Source organism: Schistocerca cancellata, chromosome 8 (genome assembly GCF_023864275.1).
Source record: "Schistocerca cancellata isolate TAMUIC-IGC-003103 chromosome 8, iqSchCanc2.1, whole genome shotgun sequence".
NCBI classification, from domain to species: Eukaryota; Metazoa; Arthropoda; class Insecta; order Orthoptera; family Acrididae; genus Schistocerca; species Schistocerca cancellata.
Window position 1 is genome coordinate 442,666,328 of NC_064633.1, and position 6,044 is coordinate 442,672,371.

A 6,044-nucleotide genomic window follows, 5' to 3' on the forward strand; every position below is an offset into this window, starting at 1 on the left:
TCCAATATGTCCATCACTTGTTGAAGGGAGGGATTGACTAGTTTCAAGATCTGTTCCCTTATACGAACATCAGAAACGTTCTGTGCAATTGCATCATGTACCATAGTATCTGAATAAGGGAGTCCACATTGACACTCAAAAGCACAATCCCTAGTAAGGCCTTGCAAGGTTGCAACCCACTCCCTATTAGTCTGACCTGCCGTACGTTTTGTACGGAAGAAGGTATATCTTTTCGCAACTACATTGACTGAGTCTTTGAAATATGCATCTAACGCAGACAAAATTTCGTCGTAGGACAGAGTTGCTACGTCGCGTCGGAGAAATAATTTGACTATCACACGGTATGTTTGGACGCCGACGGATGCTAACAAAAAAGGCTGCCGCTCGTTACCTTGAATTCTGTAGGCGGCGAGATGGAATCCAAATTGGCGTGACCACTCCGTCCAGCTTTCCAGTGCAGCATCAAAAGGACGAAAAGGTGGGGCAACTGCGTGTGGTGGCTGCGTGAGCGGTGGAGCGACGGCTGCCGCATCGTTTTGCATTGCACGTTGACCCTGGACGAGCTGTCCAAGGGCATCCAGTAAGGCCTGCGTCTGCTGATTCTGTAAGCGATAAAACTCCGTCAGTACATCTGGAGATGGTGGCGAAGCCATTGCACAAGTAAATCAGGGCAGTATATTTACGAACGCGGTTTGGCCTCGTCGCCAACTGTTGTGGATTGGCAAGACAGCCAACCCACTATGACAGGAAGCCGAAAGGCATGCGTTTAAGCTCACGCAGGCTGGCGTGAGGTCTGGAACAGGACACAGAAATGAGACTAGTAAAAAAAAGTACGTAGCTGCTGGAATACTTAACTTTAATCCATAATTGGTGAACATCGCTCTTGATGGTACAGGTTTTACAACATCAATAGTAACTGGTAATGGCGCCTTGCTAGGTCGTAGCAAATGACGTAGGTGAAGGCTATACTAACTATCGTCTCGGCAAATGAGAGCGTAATTTGTCAGTGAACCATCGCTAGCAAAGTCGGCTGTACAACTGGGCGAGTGCTAGGAAGACTCTCTAGACCTGCCGTGTGGCGGCGCTCGGTCTGCAATCACTGATAGTGGCGACACGCGGGTCCGACGTATACTAACGGACTGCGGCCGATTTAAAGGCTACCACCTAGCAAGTGTGGTGTCTGGCGGTGACACCACAGTTACGAATAGGAAAGTAGGGCAGAGAGCAAGCTACTGTAAACAATTCAGTGATAGAGTTGTTCTCATCAGAACCGACGCCAGAGCAACGCTGTCAACGAGAAATGAAATGAAGTGATCATATGGCATTTACTGGCCGGGATATCCCCTTCGGGGTTCGGCCGCCGTACTGCAAGTATTTTTAGTTGACGCCACTTCGGCGACTTGCGTGTCGTTCAGGTATACATGTCAACGCCGCAAGCAGCAGATGGAAGGATGGACAAATTTTATAAGGATACTGAAAAAGTAATTCAGTATGTAAAGGGAGAGCAAAATCTAATAATCATGGTAGTTGGAACGCGGATGTAGGGGAAGGAATGGAAAAAAAAACGCTTGCGGAAGAATTTGAACTTGTCAGTAGGAATGAGAGAGGAGAGAGACGAATTGAGTACTGCAATAAATATAAGATGGTAATAGCGATTATTCCGTTCCATAATAACAAGACGAGGAGGTACGCATGGAAAAGGCCAGGAGGTACGGGAAGATTCCACATGGATAACATCTTGGTCAGACAAAGATTCCGAAATCAGATACTGCATTGTAAGGCGCATCCAGGAGCAGATACAGACTCTTCGTAATTTAGTAATGATGAAGAGTTGAGTTAAATTTAAGACGTTCGTTCGAAAGAATCAGTGTGGAACGAAGTGGGATACTGATGGATTGTGGAGTTACGAGGCACATTTGAAATTCGCTAAGGATGTGGGTACTGGAACACCACAGTAGGTAATTGAGTTCAAGAGGAGCGGACATCTCTAAAGAGGGCAGTCGCAAATATTGGACAAACAATTAATATACGCACAAGGAAGATAACTGCGAAGAAACTTCGGGTAACACATAAAATACTTAACCAGTCGACGAAACAAGGAAGCATAAAAAAGTTCAAGGAAAGACAGAAAAAGAATAATACGAATACCCTTGGAATGAAATAAATAGCAATAACAGGGCAGCCGAGGTGAAATGGCTGGAGGAAAAGTGTGAAGAAATCGAAAAATAAATGATCGTCAGGAGCAGTGCTTCAGCATATTGGAAATTATTCCACTGTTAAACGCAGAAGAGACAGCGGGTAGGTGGAAAGCGTACATTGAAGGCCTCATGAGGGGAAGGAATTGTCTGACGACGTGACAGAAGAAGAAATTGGAGTCGATATGGTTGACATAGGAGATCGAGCAGAATTTAAAAGAACTCTTGAAGACTTGAAATCAAATAAGGGAGAATGGATACATAGAGTTACATCGCAGTTTCTAAACTCAGTGGGGGTGCAACCGAACTAATACTCAGTTGGCTGTGTAGAATCTATGGGACAGGCGACGTACCGACAGAGTTTCGGAACAATACGATCCACACAGTTCCGAAGATAGCAGGGGGAGATACGTGCGAAAACTATCGTACCGTCACTTAACAATTCGTGCATCCAAGCTGTTGAGGAAGATAATTCACAAAAGAATGAAAAGAAAATATAGTATCTGTTAGATGACGAGCAGTTTGGCTTTAGAAAAGGTTACGCTTGATAAAGGAAGATAACGCTGAAGATCAGTCAAGACACGCTTTTAGGATTCGTCCACCTAGAAAAAGCATTCGACAATGTGAAACGACGAAAGATATTCGATATTATGAGAAGAATAGGATTAAGCTGTAGGTTAAGACGGGTAATACACAATATCTACAAAAACCAAGAGGGAACAATAAGACTGCAAAACCAAGAACGAAGTACTCGGATTAAAAAGGGCGTCAGGCAAGATGCAGTCTTTCGCCCCTATTGTTGAATCTATACATCGAAGAAGCAATGAAGGAAAAAAGGAAAGGTTCAAAAGTGGGATTAAAATTCGGGGTGAAAAGATACCAATGATGAGATTACTAGTCTCCGTGTATGTGAAGAAGAATCACAGGATCTATTGGATGGAACGAACTGTGTGCTGAGTATAGAATGTGGATCGTAAACCGGGAAAATACAAAGACACTTACATGCAGGGGAAATGACAGTAGCGAAAAACCTAACATTGAAACTGGACATCACAAAGTGGACGAGTTAAGGGATTCTGCTACCTTGTAAGCAAAATTATCCACGACGGACGAAGCACAGAGGACAAAAGGCAGACTAGCACTGGGAAAGAGGACATTCTTTACCAACAGAAGCCTACTAGTATCAAACATAGGCCTTCATCTGAGTAACAAATTTCTGAGAATGCACGAGTACATTTGGAGCACAGCATAATGTGGTAGTGGATTATGAGCAGAGGGATAAGTAAAACAAAGAGAACCGAAGCGTTTGAGATGTGGTGGTACAGAATAATTTTGAAAACCTGATGGACTGTTCCGGTAAGTATGACAAGAAGGAGAGGATGACAGGACATGTATTAAGACATCCTGGAATAACCACTGTGGTACTAGAAGGAACTGTAAACGTTAAAAATGTAGCGGCGGTCAGAGATTTAAATACATCCAAAAAAATCAGGATATAGTATGCAACTGCTACTCTGAAATGAAGAGGTTAGCGTAGGAGAGAAATTCATGACGGGCCGCATCAAACCAGTCAGATGATTGACTAACACACAAGGGAAAAAAATGCTCTCGTTTCTCAGGCAAACTACGATAAATTGCTGCTAGAAGGGATCATTTTTTTCCAATAATCTTTGTAGAATCTTCATGTACCTCATCTGGTCCTGACGCCTTTCCATTAATATGCGATTGTAGTGACTTTTCGATTCCGCGGTGGGTTATCTCAGTATCTGTCATTTCGACATTCGTACGATGATTGAAATGAGGGACCATGATACGGCGTTTCGCGGTGGAACAATTTCGAAAAACCGAAATTCACTATTTCGGACTTGTCTCTGTTATCTTGCGTTTCTGTGCTAGTAAGGGTACTGAGTGACTGCACAGGTGATTTCGAACCACTTACTGATTTTACGTAAGACCATAACCTCTTAGGGATTTTAGTCAGATCAGTTGACAAAATTTTACTCTCAAAGTCATTGAATGCGTTTCTCATTGCTCTCCTTGCATTCATTTTCTCTTCGTTCAGCTTTTACATGTCAGGTATGTTCTGACTTCTCTTGAATCTGAGATGAAATATTTGTTTACGTAGCAGTTTTCTAAAAATGGGTCTAAGCACTATGGGACTTAACATCTGAGGTCATCAGTCTCCTAGACTTAGAACTGCTTAAACCTAACTAACGTAAGGACATCACACACACATCCATGCCCGAGGCAGGATTCGAACCTGCGACCGTAGCAGCAGCGCAGTTCCGGGCTGAAGCTCCTAGAACCACTCGGTCACATAGGCTAGCAGCAGTTTTCTAACACGGCTATTAAACCACGGTGGTTCTTTCACAGCCCTTAAGACCTTGCTCGAAATATACTTGTGCAAGGTAAACTGAACGATCTTTTGATTTTTTTCTACTTGTGTACTACATCTTCTCCCTCAGCACAGAATAATTGATGCTGACTACTCAGATATTTTACAGTGTGTATGCTGTCACCCTTGCAAAGCAAAAATATTTTCCTGCCTTTGTCAATATTCATTGTAATAACGATAGTCATCGTTGCTGTCATGGTCTTATGATCACTGATACCTAGCTCTACGTTAACTAATTCGGTAAGGTGAGAACTGTTTGTTGATAGGAGGTCTAACACGTGACAATCACGAGTTAGATCTTTAGTTATCCACTCGAAGTAATTCTCAGGCAAGACTTTCAAAATAATGTTAGACAATTCTCTGTCTCTGTCACCAGTTTTGAGCGCTTGGTTCTCGCAATTAATACCCGCCAAGCTGAAGTCACCTCTTATTATAACGGCACGATCAGGAATGTTGTTCAAGATATTCTGCAAGTTCTATCTGAAGCGCTATACCACTACAGTTCTTGTCCCAGGCGAGCTATAAAAGCATCCAGAAACCATTTTGACGCACCTTTGATGCTTAAATTCAACCAGATCAATTCACATTCGGAATCCGTGATAATCTCGCTAGATTTTATCGAATTCTTTAATGCAGTAAATATGCTCCCACCACTGGCGACAAAGTAATTCTTACGATAAATATTTCTATCTTAACTCAGCATTTTTGTTGCTATTCACTTCCGGTTTCAACTAACGTTTGGTCCTAATACTATTGCATGGGGGCATAATTAAATAAAAAATGAAAATGCAAATAATTTTAGTAGCTGTAAGTCCGATTACGCAAGTCTCGTAAACGGTTGGCCCTGACTAGTATTATTACGCAATCTGACTACATAGAATAACAACAAACAATGAAAGAAAATTTTCGTTAACACAGTTAATTAATTAAGTCCCCAGCAACTATAAAATCTACGAAACCAACAAAGCACAAGTGTAGCTGTTCTGTATGTGGTAGTATGACTCAACGCACATCTGGCACGGTTCTTCTTCAACAAGACAAGAATTTTTAAATACCAATTATACTGACGTGATAAAAAAATTAGAAATACTATAATTGCGCAAGAAAACCAAAATTACACTCTAATACAAGAACACAAGCCAGATGCTTTGTTGACTGAACCTGTAATGACACATTATTCAGGACACTGAAAGAATAAAAGAACATAGTGTTGTATTACCTTCATATATATTGACGAAAAGCACTCAGATCATTACAATACCTCCATTGGAATAACATCTGCTATCTCTCCCATCAAATAACTGCATAAACATGGAACAACACTCTCCACTACCACATCTCACTCCAACTTCACGACAAGCAGTGCCCACCACAACTTCTCGGCAAGAACTCCCCACTACATCTCAATAATCACTGCCAGTGGAGGCGGCGGAACAATACTCTCTGGCGCGATC